Genomic DNA, 16,325 nt, shown 5'->3' with positions numbered 1-16,325 from the left:
TCTCTCTCTCTCTCTCTCTCTCTCTTCTCTCCTCCATCTCTTCTCTCACCCTTCTCTCTCCCTCTCCTCTCACTCTTCTCCCTCCCTCTCGCCCCTCTGTTCCTCGCTCTCTCCCCCTCTCTCTCTTCCTCCCTCGCTCTTCTCTCTCCCCTCTGTTCCTCTCTCCCCCTCCCCCCTCTGTTCCTCTCTCCCCTGTTCCTCTCTCCCCCTCTCCCCTCTGTTCCTCTCTCCCCCTCTCCCCCCTGTTCCTCTCTCCCCTGTTTCTCTCTCCCCTCTCCCCTCTGTCCCTCTCTCCCCTCTGTCCCTCTCTCCCCTCTGTCCCTCTCTCCCCTCTCTCCCCCCTCCCCTCACTCTCAGATGAAAACCAGAGTGTGAGAGTCACATAAAGGGTTAGGGGTTCTTATTTAGGAGCTGCCTTTCACTGTGCCAGATTTAACTGGGTCCACAAAGACCTACACACACACACACACACCACACACACACACACACCACACACACACACACATGCACACAGCTTTCTTGGAGTTCCCGTCTCTTGTTCTCATACAATGGGATTAATGGTTGCTCTCTCTCTTTTCTCTCCTTCTTTCTCTCTTTTCACTCCTTTCAAGTGGGCAGGCGACCAATCCAATTAATGTAGTAGAGGGCGGGAGAGAGGGAGGAGGTGGAGGGGAGTGGATTAGTCGTCCCAATCTACTAATTGGAATGTATGGGCTTCATCCCAAATGCCGCCCTATTCAATATCTAGTGCACTACTCTTGACCAGATCCCTATGGACCCTCGTCGGAAGTAGTTCACTAAATAGGGAATAGAGTGCCATTTGGAAAACACGCAGTATATAGTATTGTATTGTAGTTCAGGAGGGAGACTCTATTCAACCTGTTCTTTTGTGTGAAACATGCATGGGGAGAATTTGATAAAGAAATTTAGATATCTTATGATGGAGATAAAGAGAGGTCAAGAAAGAGATGGAGGATGAAACAGAGAAAGAAAGAGAGAGAGAGAGGGTGGAGAGAGAGAGAGTGGAGAGAGAGATAGGGTGGAGAGAGAGAGAGTGGAGAGAGAGAGAGAGGGTGGAGAGAGAGAGAGAGGGTGGAGAGAGAGAGAGGGTGGAGAGAGAGAGCGGAAGAGAAGGGGACAGAGGCAGCAGCCCCAGAAATGGATCCAATCCCCAGAGGGTAGTGAGGTCATCACAAAAAACTCGCACACACATACACAGTCTCTTTTTCTCTCACAGACACACACACACACACTGAAGACTCTGTGGGACGGCAACGCTAGCGACCTGTTACCACGGATACAAATCAAATCAACGTTTATTTGTCACGTACACAGATACTATTGTAGGTGCTGTCAAAAGCTTGTGTTTCTAGCTCCAACAGTGCAGTAGTACCCTAGCAATACAACACAATACACACATAATACATCAAGTTTTAAAAAATTAAGAAATTAAGAAATATCAGAATGCGCAATGTCAGAGTTCCCGGAATGTTTTCTATATATAAATAATGGTGTGTATTGACACTATAGACAGTATGTTTATAGAGAAGGTGTGTACAGCAGTAGTTATATAGGATGACTTAAACACAGTGTTTACATATGAAGTGGGTTAAACAGTATGTAAACATTATTAATGTGACCCGTGTTCATATGTACATAGGGCAGCAGTCTCTAAGGGACCGGGTGTCGGGTGGTAGCCGGCTAGTAACAGTGACTACGGTTCAGTGCAGGGTACTGGGCAGAGCCCTGTTAGTGGTAACTATTTACCAATCTGATGGCCTGGAGATAGAAGCTGTTTCTCAGTCTCTCGGTCCCAGCTTTGATGTACCTGTACTGACCTCGCCTTCTGGATGATAGCGGGATGAACAGGCCGTGGCTCGGGTGGCTGAGATCCTTGATGATCTTCTTGGCCTTCCTGTGACATCGGGTGGTGTAGGTGTCCTGGAGGGCAGGTAGTTTGCCCCCGATGATGTGTTGGGCAGACCGCACCACCCTCTGGAGAGCACTGCGGTTGCAGACAGTGCAATTGCCGTACCAGGCGGCGATACAGACTGACAGGATGCTCTCCACTGCAGCCCTGTCGATGTGGATGGGAGCATGCTGCCTCTGCTGTCTCCTGTAGTCCAACGATCAGCTCCTACGTTTTGTTGACGTTGAAGGAGAGGTTATTTTCCTGGCACCACTCTGCCAGGGCCCTCATCTCCTCCCTGTAGTCTGTCTCGTCGTTGTTGGTAATCAGGCCTACCACTGTTGCGTCGTCACAGAACATGATGATTGTGTTGGAGACGTGCATGAGCACGCAGTGAACAGGGAGTACAGGAGGGGGTTGAGCACGCATCCCTGTGGTGGCCAACATGTTGAGGATCAGCGTAGTGGGGGACGGGACACTATTAACACCTAGGTGTGAAGAAGAGAGGGAGGCACTATTAACACCTAGTGGTGAAGGAGGGGAGGACACTATTAACACCTAGGTGTGAAGAAGAGAGGGAGGACACTATTAACACCTAGTGGTGAAGGAGGGGAGGACACTATTAACACCTAGGTGTGAAGAAGAGAGGGAGGACACTATTAACACCTAGGTGTGAAGAAGAGAGGGAGGCACTATTAACACCTAGTGGTGAAGGAGGGGAGGACACTATTAACACCTAGGTGTGAAGAAGAGAGGGAGGACACTATTAACACCTAGGTGTGAAGAAGAGAGGGAGGCACTATTAACACCTAGTGGTGAAGGAGGGGAGGACACTATTAACACCTAGGTGTGAAGGAGAGGGGAAGGGACACTATTAACACCTAGTGGTGAAGGAGATTGGGGGACACTATTAACACCTAGTGGTGAAGGAGGGGAGGACACTATTAACACCTAGGTGTGAAGAAGAGAGGAAGGGACACTATTAACACCTAGTGGTGAAGGAGATTGGGGGACACTATTAACACCTAGTGGTGAAGGAGAGGGGGGACACTATTAACACCTAGTGGTGAAGGAGGGGAGGACACTATTAACACCTAGGTGTGAAGAAGAGAGGAAGGGACACTATTAACACCTAGTGGTGAAGGAGAGAGGAAGGGACACTATTAACACCTAGTGGTGAAGGAGAGGGGAAGGGACACTATTAACACCTAGTGGTGAAGGTGAGGGGAAGGGACACTATTAACACCTAGTGGTGAAGGAGAGGGGAGGACACTATTAACACCTAGTGGTGAAGGAGAGGGGAGGACACTATTAACACCTAGTGGTGAAGGAGAGGGAGGGACACTATTAACACCTAGTGGTGAAGGAGATTGAGGGACACTATTAACACCTAGTGGTGAAGGAGGGGGGAGATACTATTAACACCTAGTGGTGAAGGAGAGAGGGAGGGACACTATTAACACCTAGTGGTGAAGGAGAGGGAGACACTATTAACACCTAGTGGTGAAGGAGAGAGGGAGGGACACTATTAACACCTAGTGGTGAAGGAGGGGAGGACACTATTAACACCTAGTGGTGAAGGAGAGGGAGACACTATTAACACCTAGTGGTGAAGGAGAGGGAGACACTATTAACACCTAGTGGTGAAGGAGAGGGAGGGACACTATTAACACCTAGTGGTGAAGGAGAGGGAGGGACACTATTAACACCTAGTGGTGAAGGAGAGGGAGGGACACTATTAACACCTAGTGGTGAAGGAGAGGGAGACACTATTAACACCTAGTGGTGAAGGAGAGGGAGACACTATTAACACCTAGTGGTGAAGGAGAGGGAGACACTATTAACACCTAGTGGTGAAGGAGAGAGGGAGGGACACTATTAACACCTAGTGGTGAAGGAGAGGGAGGGACACTATTAACACCTAGTGGTGAAGGAGAGGGAGGGACACTATTAACACCTAGTGGTGAAGGAGAGGGAGGGACACTATTAACACCTAGTGGTGAAGGAGAGGGGGAGGGACACTATTAACACCTAGTGGTGAAGGAGAGAGGGAGGGACACTATTAACACCTAGTGGTGAAGGAGGGGAGGACACTATTAACACCTAGTGGTGAAGGAGAGGGAGACACTATTAACACCTAGTGGTGAAGGAGAGAGGGAGGGACACTATTAACACCTAGTGGTGAAGGAGAGGGAGACACTATTAACACCTAGTGGTGAAGGAGAGGGAGACACTATTAACACCTAGTGGTGAAGGAGAGAGGGAGGGACACTATTAACACCTAGTGGTGAAGGAGAGAGGGAGGGACACTATTAACACCTAGTGGTGAAGGAGAGAGGGAGGGACACTATTAACACCTAGTGGTGAAGGAGAGAGGGAGGGACACTATTAACACCTAGTGGTGAAGGAGAGAGGGAGGGACACTATTAACACCTAGTGGTGAAGGAGGGGAGGACACTATTAACACCTAGTGGTGAAGGGGGGGCATTGAGAGAGAGAGAGAGAGAGGGGGGGGGGTAAACAAAGGTGGGAGTGAGAGAGGGAGGGGATAGGGAGAGAATGCTCACAAAGAATTCTGTCTCTGGAATTGTTGTGTTGAAGTGGCAACTTCCAGGGTTCTACTGTTCTGAAGATGACATAATAGACTGCTACCCCCCATCTGACTCACACACACACACACACACACACACAACACACACAACACACACACACAACACACACACACACACACACATACACACACCTTAAGCTGCACACTCCACCCTTTCCTTCCTCTGGCTGGGGAAAGGGACAGCCAGCACCTCAAAATGTAAAGACCACAAAGTCTGTTATAGTGGCACCTCAAAATGTAAAGACCACAAAGTCTGTTATAGTGGCACCCCAAAATGTAAAGACCACAAAGTCTGTTATAGTGGCACCCCAAAATGTAAAGACCACAAAGTCTGTTATAGTGGCACCCCAAAATGTAAAGACCACAAAGTCTGTTATAGTGGCACCCCAAAATGTAAAGACCACAAAGTCTGTTATAGTGGCACCCCAAATGGCCCATAGGACACCATCTAGGGAATAGGGTGCCATATTGGACAGACAGTGAGTTGTTCCTTCAGTGGAGGACAATGCATTGACAAAGATTGTAATTCAAGTTGTCAACACATCAAAATGTCATTTCTGTAGGACGTTGTTATATTGTGTTGTTATTATAAGGCTTTATAAGAAGGGAAATTGGAGCGTTATCGTATCTTTGTTTGTCCTTGTGCTACACGGTGTCAAAAAGAAGAGATAAGAAAACATCCACGTGTGTGTGTGTGTGTGTCTGTATGTGTGTGTGTGTGTGTGTGTGTGTGTGTGTGTGTGTGTGTGTGTGTGTGTGTGTGTGTGTGTGTAGCAAAGGCTACAGATGTAGGGTCTTAATTTGAGTCCATTTGCTACAGCAGAAAATGTTTCAGAACAGGACATGGCTGGTGTGTCAGGTCAGAGAAAGAGGCCACCAGAGAATGACTGGTAATTATGGTGTTGAATTTGGCTGCAGAGAGAGAATGAGAATGAGATAATTCACACAGGGAGACAACAGACTGACAGACAGACAGACACACAAAGACAGACACACAAAGACAGACACACAAAGACAGACACACAGACAGACACACAGAGACAGACACACAGAGACAGACACACAGATAAACAGACAGACAGACAGACAGACAGACAGACAGACAGACAGACAGACAGACAGACAGACAGACAGACAGACAGACAGACAGACAGACAGACAGAGGGCGCACAGCCTCAGCCATCAAACACCAGAAGCAAACTGAACCAAAGCAAGCCACTGAACTATTCAACATTGATATTGGTTCTGTTCCAATACTCAGTAAACAATTAGCCTTCTTCCTTTTCCTGCCTTGAGTACATTAAATACTGGGCAAGTGATGGATAGGAAGGAAGAAAAACATTTCCCAAGGTTAACCGTAAAGCATGAAAACAAGGTCAACGCACATTCTAGATATGGGCTGCCTGTCCCCTAGCCTCAGGCCCTGCTACACCTGGATGTGATTCTGGCTGTGTTTGGAAGAGAATCTTGGTCCAGGTTGTGGTTGACCTGCTGTGGAGCAACTGAACAAGGTCCAACACTCTGTGGAACTGAACAAGAGTTTAAGAAGATTCCTCAGTATACAGTGGCTGTGACTCTGGACCCTGGTACAGCACATCCCAGACTCATCCTGTCTGAAGATGGGAAACTAGTGAGACTTGGAAACACATGACAGAATCTCCCTGACAACCCAGAGAGGTTTAAATATACGACCTGTGTCCTGGGAAAGGAGGGCTTCTCCTCAGGGAGATTCTACTATGAGGTGCAGGTGGGTAAGAAGACTAAATGGGTATTAGGAGTGGCCAGAGAGTCCATCAACAGGAAGGGGCTGATTTACCTGAACCCTGGAAAATGGATACTGGACTGTGTGGCTGAGAGATGGAGAGTACAGGGTTCTCGCTGTCCTCTCTGTCCCCCTCTTTTCTCAGTCAGAAGCCCCAGAAGGTGGGGGTGTTTGTGGATTATGAGGAGGGTCTGGTCTCCTTTGATGTGGAGGCCAGGTCTCTGATCTACTCCTTCACCGGTCAGACCTTCACTGAGAAACTCTATCCATACTTCAATCCAGGCCATAATGATGGTGGTAAAAACTCCTCCCCATTGGTCATCACACCTGTCAATCAAACAGTTAAATCGTTTGAATTCAGAATTCATGACAACGGGTCTAAATGTATTTATCAGACTGTGTTTTGTAGTGTGGCCAAATCTGGAAAGTATAGAATATTTGGATGTATTTTTACCTACAACCCTTACAATCCAATGAATACAACGATTCTGTATTTTTATTATAATTTTATTTTTTGTTCAATCTGATGACCAAAATATCTCATTCCAAAAACAGGGGCATTAATATGGAGTTGGTCCCCCCTTTGCTGCCATAACAGCCTCCACTCTTCTGGAAAGGCTTTTGTGAAGGAGAAGTCTATCACTGGCCACAGGCAGCACACAGCAATCAGGCTGGCTTTGTCGTGCCTGTCCAGAATGGCGCGTTGATATAGTGAAAATGTGTTATATTGTATTATGAAAAACCGATTGGCGAAAGGTTCAATGAAGATAATTCATGATATGTTTAGCTGAGTGGAAAACGTAGGCTTTAAAGTTGCAAATGGCTTAATTAATGAATGAGGGAGGGGCTTCCCCTACAAAAGAAGCCTCTCTTTCAGTTCAGAGAGGGGGGGACCGTTTTGATTGAGCTGTTAATGTGTCAGTACTGTTCTTCTTCCGGAATCATTACGTAAATAAAAATAAAAATAATGTAAATCAAATTTAAATTATGTAAATTAAATTACAATTATGTAAATTCAAATTGCAATTATGTAAATTAACATTACACTTATGTAAATAAAAGTACAAAAGTACTTTTGCAGCTCCGCCATTGTTTTATTTGTTAGAGGTTTTTCAGTTTAGAAAAATATTGATATTGATTGATAGGCAGCTTAATTAAACTTCTTCAAATCAACCACTATTATACACATATACAATTGCGAACAATTGTGGGCAGTACTATACAATTGTGAACAACCATCCACAACAACCACAATCTGTTGCAAATAGCTAAATCAGAGAGAGCAGCAATGTGATTCAAATCAAGGCCCTATGTAAAACCTATAATGGGCCTAAGTGATTTCCGTGTCACAGGTAGGCCACACCACTGCTGTCTTACCTTCAAACGTTTATTCAAGTTGAACAATCTTTGGATGCCGACAACAGTCGCACCATTGGAAGACATAGCTTGGACTGTAGCCTATCAAAGCCTAGTATTCCCGCTCGTTTCCTGTGCTACATCAAATGCATTTGATGTGTCAACATAGTGGTTTCTGAATTCTGGTCAGACTCGCTCAGGCGGAAACAAACTTAAATTTGCGCATTTTTTCAACTAAAAAGGTATAAAACAAAATATCTATAATCTGATTACAATATTGTTGCTGATCATGTAAAAGATGACATTGTTGTTGTAATCTGTTACTCCCCAAACCCTGGTACCAAGCCGTTAGCTCGTTAGTGTGTCGGGTACTACCAGAGTACATAAGAGGAGATTACCGTGACTCAATGGTCACGTGGATATTTACTGCGGACATGACTCATGACTGCCGGTAAAACGGTCACCATCCCTATTTAGCTATTCTTCTACCATAAACTTCCCCAGGCTTACCCGTATTAGGGCTGGCTTTCGGGTTAAACGAGCAGTGTGTCAAGAAGCAGTGTGACTTGGCAGGATCGTGTTTCGGAGAAGGCATGGCTCTCGGCCATAGGGAGGTTGCAGCGATGGGACAAGACTAACTACCAATTGGATATCACGAAATTGGGGAGAAAAAGTTTTTAAAAATCTAAAATAATAATCGAAGTAAACAAACAGTGGACTCTAATCAAATCAAATCAAATTGTATGAGTCACATACACATGTTATGAGTCACATACACATGGTTAGCAGATGTTATGAGTCACATACACATGGTTAGCAGATGTTATGAGTCACATACACATGGTTAGCAGATGTTATGAGTCACATACACATGGTTAGCAGATGTTATTAGTCACATACACATGGTTAGCAGATGTTATTAGTCACATACACATGGTTAGCAGATGTTATTAGTCACATACACATGTTATGAGTCACATACACATGGTTAGCAGATGTTATGAGTCACATACACATGGTTAGCAGATGTTATTAGTCACATACACATGTTATGAGTCACATACACATGGTTAGCAGATGTTATTAGTCACATACACATGGTTAGCAGATGTTATTGGTCACATACACATGTTATGAGTCACATACACATGGTTAGCAGATGTTATTGGTCACATACACATGGTTAGCAGATGTTATTAGTCACATACACATGGTTAGCAGATGTTATAAGTCACATACACATGGTTAGCAGATGTTATTAGTCACATACACATGTTATGAGTCACATACACATGGTTAGCAGATGTTATGGTCACATACACATGTTTAGCAGATGTTATTGGTCACATGTTTATCAGATGTTATTGGTCACATACACATGTTTAGCAGATGTTATTGGTCACATACACATGGTTAGCAGATGTTATTGCGGGTGTAGAGAAATGCATGTGTTTCTAGCTCCAACTACAGTAGTATCTAACAATTCACAACAATACTCACAAATCTAAAAGTAAAATAAATATCATATGTAAATATTAGGACTAACAATGTCAGACTTGCATTGACTAAAATGCAGTAGAATAGAATACAGTATATACATATGAAATGAGTAAAACTGTATGTAAATACTATTAAAGTGGCCAGTGATTCCATGTTTATGTACAGTTGAAATCGGAAGTTTACATACACTTAGGTTGGAGTCATTAAAACTCGTTTTTCAACCACTCCACACATTTCTTGTTACCAAACTACAGTTTTGGCAAGTCGGTTAGGACATCTACTTTGTGCATGACACAAGTCATTTTTACAACATCTGTTTACAGACAGATTATTTCACTTGTAATTCACTGTATCACAATTCCAGTGGGTCAGAAGTTTACATACACTGAGTTGACTGTGCCTTTAAACAGCTTGGAAAATTCCAGACAGTGATGTCATGGCTTTAGAAGCTTCTGATAGGCTAATTGACATAATTTGAGTCAATTGGAGGTGTACCTGTGGATTTCAAGGCCTACCTTCAAACTCAGTGCCTCTTTGCTTGACATCATGGGAAAATCAAAAGAAATCAGCCAAGACCAAAATATTGTAGACCTCCACAAGTCTGGTTCATCCTTGGGAGCAATTTCTAAATAACATTAGCTAGCTGACTATTTTCCTTTTTAGAAACTAATTCCGTTCACAGGAAAGAGACGTGACAGTGAAGGAGTTTGAATAAGTAGCTGATTTGCCGGGAATGTTATCTAAGATGAACAATCACATGCATATAGACTGGTGATTATGTCAAGACCGTTATGTTACTGCAGCTTAGATGATCTTGCTCATTAGCATTCATGATCATTCTCATTCATGATAATTAGCATTCGTGATCATTAGCATTCGTGATCATTAGCATTCATGATCATTAGCATTCGGGGAGGGAGGGAGAGAGAGGGAGAGAGAGAGAATGGGGAGGGAGAGAGAGGAGGAGGGAGAGAGGGGGAGGGAGAGAGAGGGAGAGGAGGGAGGGAGGGAGGGAGGGAGAGAGAGAGTGGGAGGGAGAGAGACAGAGAGAGAGAGAGGGGGAGAGAGAGAGAGGGAGAGAGAGAGAGGGAGAGAGAGAGACAGAGAGAGAGAGGGAGATAGAGATAGAGGGAGATAGAGAGAGAGAGAGAGAGAGAGAGAGGGAGAGAGAGGGAGCGAGAGAGAGAGAGAGAGAGGGGGAGGGGAGGGAGGGAGGGAGGGAGGGAGGGAGGGAGGGAGGGAGGGAGGGAGGGAGAAGAGGTAACCCTCAAAGACAGGCCAGCTCTCATGATGAGTAGAGACATGAAGAGAGAGAAAGACAGACCAGCTCTCATGATGAGTAGAGCGATGAAGAGAGAGAAAGACAGACCAGCTCTCATGATGAGTAGAGACATGAAGAGAGAGAAAGACAGACCAGCTCTCATGATGAGTAGAGCGACATGAAGATGCAACAAAAAGAGAGAACAGAAATGAGGAGAACAGAAAGAGAGATGAGGAGAACAGAAAGAGAGATGAGGATAACAGAAAGAGAGATGAGGAGAACCATAAGCAGGAGGAGCAGAAAGAGGAGGAGTACCAGAGGATGATGGATGAGGAGAATAGACGACGAGAACAGACGGAGAGACAAGGACAGAGGAGGATGAACTGTTCAGGTGGTTTGGAAGCTTTTTGTTGACAAAAAGTAATGTTTTTCTGTTGCTCATCCACTCTGGGATTATTGATATGCCAGTGACAAGTTCCAAAAGAGTTATCAATATCTCAATATCAATATCCTAATATCAATTTCAATAGCCACCGTGCTTCTACACCTGCATTGCTGTTTGGGGTTTTAGGCTGGGTTTCTGTACAGCACTTTGAGATATCAGCTGATGTAAGAAGGGCTTTATAAATACATTTGATTTGATTTGACTTGATCTCAGTCATTATTTCAGTTCCAGACCTGGGTCCAATAACCATTTGTTTTCTTTCAAACCAATTTGAGCACTTGATCGACTCTGCCTATAAATGCCAGATCTAATTTAAAAATAAATGTTTTTTTGGGGGTGAAATGAAATGAGAACATTTCATGAAGTGGGTTTTTATATATACAAATGGAAGGTCCACACACAGCTTGATACTATTGTAAATTGTATTGACACAACCATAACGTTTTAGGCCATGAAACTCAGCACACAAACATCAGAATAGTATGATCTTTCAAATATGAACACCGGTATAAAAAGCAGAACAGTCAGTTATATAATAATAATAATAATAATGATAATAATAATAATAACAATGCTAGTAATAATGATAATAATGGTAATGATCATGATAATAAATGATAATGATAATAACGATAATGATATTATTAATAATAATGATAATAATAATAATGATGCTAATGATAATAATGATAATAATAATGATGATAACAATAATAATAATAATAATAATGATGATAATAATAATAATGATAATAATAATGATAATGATGATAACGATAATGATATTGATAATGATAATAATAATAATGATAATGATGTTAATGATAATGATGCTAATAATAATGATGATGGTAATAATAATGACAATAATAATAATGATAATGATAATAATAATAATAATGATAATAATAATAATGTTGATAATAATAATGCTAATAATAATAATGATAATAATAATAATGATAATGATGATAATGATAATAATAACAATAATAATGATATTGATTAATTTAAGGATCATCAATGATGTTTTAAACAACAGGCCGTGTGAAGATACTGTGGGTTTCTTTCTACTGTTGGGGGTTGCAGTGGTTGTGGTCACCTGGGACGGGTTAGCGGGTGCTGTCCCGCGGGTGGTCCCCATCCTGCTGCTGGTCCAGGGCTCCATCTTCCTTCCCCTCTGCGGCCTCAGGCTTCACAGTGTCGTCGTTGCTGAGGCAGACGTTGTGCAGCGCAGCAGGCCACCGCCTCAGGGACAAAAGTAGGGCTTCACCTCCAGGACGTTGTGCATCGCAGCAGGCCACCGCCTCAGGGACAAAAGTAGGGCTTCACCTCCAGGACGTTGTGGAGTGCAGCAGGCCACCGCCTCAGGGACAAAAGTAGGGCTTCACCTCCAGGACGTTGTGCAGTGCAGCAGGCCACCGCCTCAGGGACAAAAGTAGGGCTTCACCTCCAGGACGCCAGCGGGTTTTCATTATCCACCACATTCCTCTGCCTCGGAATGCTGTGCAATGTAGGTGTCCTCCACTGGCTGGCCGGGGACTCTGGCCGGGGACTCTGGCCGGGGACTCTGGCCGGGGACTCTGGCCGGGGACTCTGCCTGAAGCCATCGGTGGCACCAACAACCTGTTGAAATGCAGGGGACCATGTCAGTCTGGTGAATCTCTCGCCAACCTCATGCATTTCAGCTGGTGATGGAAAATGGATCACTCTCTTCGTGATCCCACCACTGACCCTGTAGATGACATTGTGCACTGAGGAAGAGGTCAGGGAGGAGGAAGGGGTGAGGGAGGAGTAAGAGGTGAGGGAGGAGGAAGAGGTCAGGGAGGAGGAAGAGGTCAGGGAGGAGGAAGAGGTGAGGGAGGAGGAAGAGGTCAGGGAGGAGGAAGAGGTGAGGGTGGAGGAAGAGGTGAGGGTGGAGGAAGAGGTCAGGGAGGAGGAAGAGGTCAGGGAGGAGGAAGAGGTCAGGGAGGAGGAAGAGGTCTGCTGTGACTGAGTCTTATGAGGTTTCAGAGAAACTGTAGATACATGTGATCTGCATAACATCATGAGACAAAACCCAATGGCAATTGTACACGCCGCCTCCTCCCTAACCTCCTCCTCCCTGACCTCCTACTCCTCCCTGACCTCCTCCTCCTCCTCATCCCTGAACTCCTCCTCCCTGACCTCCTCCTCCTCATCCCTGCAGACAGACACACACAAATAAGTGAGCAAGTCAGTCATCTGCAGTCACAGCATCGAGTCTTACCTCGTTGTTGATCGATATCCATTGAATTGTGTCCATTTTCAGTTGTAGAAAGACTTTTAAAAAGGGAGAAAGTGTCAAACATATGAAAAGATAGACAGTGTCATCATAAAACAATGTCAATTTGACCTCCTGAGTGGCGCAGCGGTCTAAGGCCCTGCATCGTAGTTCTTGAGGCGTCACTACAGACCCGGGTTTGATCCCAGACTGTGTCACAACCGACTGTGACCAGGAGTGCCCTAAGGCGGCGCACAATTGGCACAACGTCATCTGGGTTAGGGGAGGGTTTGGCCCAGTGTCATCTGCGTTAGGGGAGGGTTTGGCCCAGTGTCATCTGGGTTAGGGGAGGTTTGGCCCAGTGTCATCTGGGCTAGGGGGGGGGGGTTTGGCCCAGTGTCATCTGATTTGGGGGGGGGGGGGTTTGGCCCAGTGTCATCTGGGTTAGGGGGGGTTTGGCCCAGTGTCATCTGGGTTAGGGGAGGGTTTGGCCCAGTGTCATCTGGGTTAGGGGGGGTTTGGCCCAACGTCATCTGGGTTAGGGGGGGTTTGGCCCAACGTCATCTGGGTTAGGGGGGGTTTGGCCCAACGTCACCTGGGTTAGGGGAGGGTTTGGCCGGGGAGGGGCTTTACATGGCTCATCGTACTCTAGCGACTCTGTGGCCCACCAGATGAACTGTGTTTCCCCCGACACATTGGTGCAGCTGGTTGGCAGGTCATGCCCTCTTGTCTCCTCTCCTCTCCTTCCTCTTGTCTCCTCTCCTCTCCTTCCTCGTCTCCTCCCCTTTCCTGTCTCCTCTCTTCTCCCCTTCCTCTTGTCTCCTCCCCTCTCCTGTCTCCTCTCCTCTCCTTCCTCTTGTCTCCTCTCCTCTCCTTCCTCTTGTCTCCTCCCCTCTCCTGTCTCCTCTCTTGTCCCCTTCCTCTTGTCTCCTCCCCTCTCCTGTCTCCTCTCCCCTTCCTCTTGTCTCCTCCCCTCTCCTGTCTCCTCTCTTGTCCCTTCCTCTTGTCTCCTCCCCTCTCCTCTTGTCTCCTCTCCCCTTCCTCTTGTCTCCTTTCCTCCCCTCTCCTCTTGTCTCCTCCCTTCTCCTGTCTCCTCTCCTCTCCCCCTCCTCTTGTCTCCTCCCCTCTCCTGTCTCCTCTCTTGTCCCTTCCTCTTGTCTCCTCACCCCTTCCTCTTGTCTCCTCCCCCCTTCCTCTTGTCTCCTCTCCTCCCCCCTTCCTCTTGTCTCCTCTCCTCCCCCCTTCCTCTTGTCTCCTCCCCTCTCCTCTTGTCTCTTCTCCCCTTCCTCTTGTCTCCTCTCCTCCCCCTTCCTCTTGTCTCCTCTCCTCCCTCCTTCCTCCTCTCCTCTCCCCTTCCTCTTGTCTCCTCTCCTCCCCTCTCCTGTCTCCTCTCCCCTCTCCTCTTGTCTCCTCCCCTCTCCTGTCTCCTCTCTTGTCCCTTCCTCTTGTCTCCTCCCCTCTCCTCTTGTCTCCTCCCCCCTTCCTCTTGTCTCCTTTCCTCTCCTCTTGTCTCCTCTCCTCTCCTCTTGTCTCCTCTCCTCTCCTCTTGTCTCGTCTCCTCTCCTCTTGTCTCCTCTCCTCTTGTCTCCTCTCCTCTTATCTCCTCTCCTCTTGTCTCCTCTCCTCTCCTCTTGTCTCCTCTCCTCTTGTCTCCTCTCCTCTCCTCTTGTCTCGTCTCCTCTCCTCTTGTCTCCTCCCCTCTCCTCTTGTCTCCTCCCCTCTCCTCTTGTCTCCTCTCCTCTTGTCTCCTCTTGTCTCCTCTCCTCTCCTCTCCTCTCCTCTTATCTCCTCTCCTCTTGTCTCCTCCCCTCTCCTCTTGTCTCCTCTCCTCTTGTCTTGTCTCCTCTCCTCTCCTCTCCTCTCCTCTTATCTCCTCTCCTCTTGTCTCCTCTCCTCTCCTCTTGTCTCCTCTCCTCTCCTCGTCTCCTCTCCTCTCCTCGTCTCCTCTTGTCTCCTCTCTTCTTGTCTCCTCTCTTCTTGTCTCCTCTCCTCTTGTCTCCTCTCCTCTCCTCTTGTCTCCTCCCCTCTTGTCTCCTCTCCTCTCCTCTTGTCTCCTCTCCTCTCCTCTTGTCTCCTCCCCCCTTCCTCTTGTCTCCTCCCCCCTTCCTCTTGTCTCCTCCCCCCTTCCTCTTGTCTCCTCCCCCCTTCCTCTTGTCTCCTCCCCTCTCCCCTTCCTCTTGTCTCCTCTCCTCTCCCCTTCCTCTTGTCTCCTCTCTTCTTGTCTCCTCTCTTCTTGTCTCCTCTCCTCTTGTCTCCTCTCCTCTCCTCTTGTCTCCTCCCCTCTTGTCTCCTCTCCTCTCCTCTTGTCTCCTCCCCTCTCCTCTTGTCTCCTCTCCTCTTGTCTCCTCCCCTCTCCTCTTGTCTCCTCCCCTCTCCTCTTGTCTCCTCCCCCCTTCCTCTTGTCTCCTCCCCCCTTCCTCTTGTCTCCTCCCCCCTTCCTCTTGTCTCCTCCCCTCTCCCCTTCCTCTTGTCTCCTCTCCTCTCCCCTTCCTCTTGTCTCCTCTCCTCCCCTCTCCTGTCTCCTCTCCTCTTCTGTCTCCTCTCTTCTCCCCTTCCTCTTGTCTCCTCCCCTCTCCTCTTGTCTCCTCCCCCCTTCCTCTTGTCTTCTCCCCTCTCCTCTTGTCTCCTCTCCTCTCTCCCCTTGTCTCCTCTCCTCTCCCCTCTCCTCTTATCTCCTCCCCCCTTCCTCTAGTCTCCTCCCCTTTCCCCTTGTCTCCTCTCCCCTTGTCTCCTCACCTCTCCCCTTCCTCTCCTCGTCCCCTTTTATCTTTTCCTCTTGTCTCCTCTCCTCTTTCCTTTCTCCCCTTGTCTCCTCTCCTCCTCCCTTTATATCCTCCCCTGTCCTCCTCTGCGTCCATTTCCATCTCATAGTGGACGCCTTACTGTATCCCAGGGAAACAGTTGCCAGGTGACCTTTTGACAGATGCTGGTAACACTTTCCCGGTTGCTTTCCAGGAAGCAGGTACAGCCGGGTCGGCCGGCGGACAGGAAGTTGAGAGGAGACCCAAGGGCTGTACTTCCTGTTTCACAAAACAATAACAGAGAGAAGAGACACACACGCAGAGTACACACACACACACAGAGTACACACACACATAGTACACACACACACACAGAGTACACACACATTGTACACACACACACACACAGAGTACACACACACAAAGAGTACACACACACACACAGAGTACACACACAGAGAGAGAGAGTACACACACACACACAGAGTACACACACAC

At 46.8% G+C, this 16,325-nt stretch overlaps 1 pseudogene; it reads left to right on the top strand.

Moving 5' to 3' along the window:
• The first annotated feature begins 5,363 nt into the window (after positions 1–5,363).
• LOC118966157 overlaps positions 5,364–16,325 on the top strand; it is a 15,301-nt pseudogene continuing 4,339 nt past the window's right edge.

The sequence above is a fragment of the Oncorhynchus mykiss genome, chromosome 9, assembly GCF_013265735.2.
Source record: "Oncorhynchus mykiss isolate Arlee chromosome 9, USDA_OmykA_1.1, whole genome shotgun sequence".
In the NCBI taxonomy this organism is placed as follows: Eukaryota; Metazoa; Chordata; class Actinopteri; order Salmoniformes; family Salmonidae; genus Oncorhynchus; species Oncorhynchus mykiss.
This window is presented reverse-complemented; position numbering and strand designations above follow the sequence as displayed.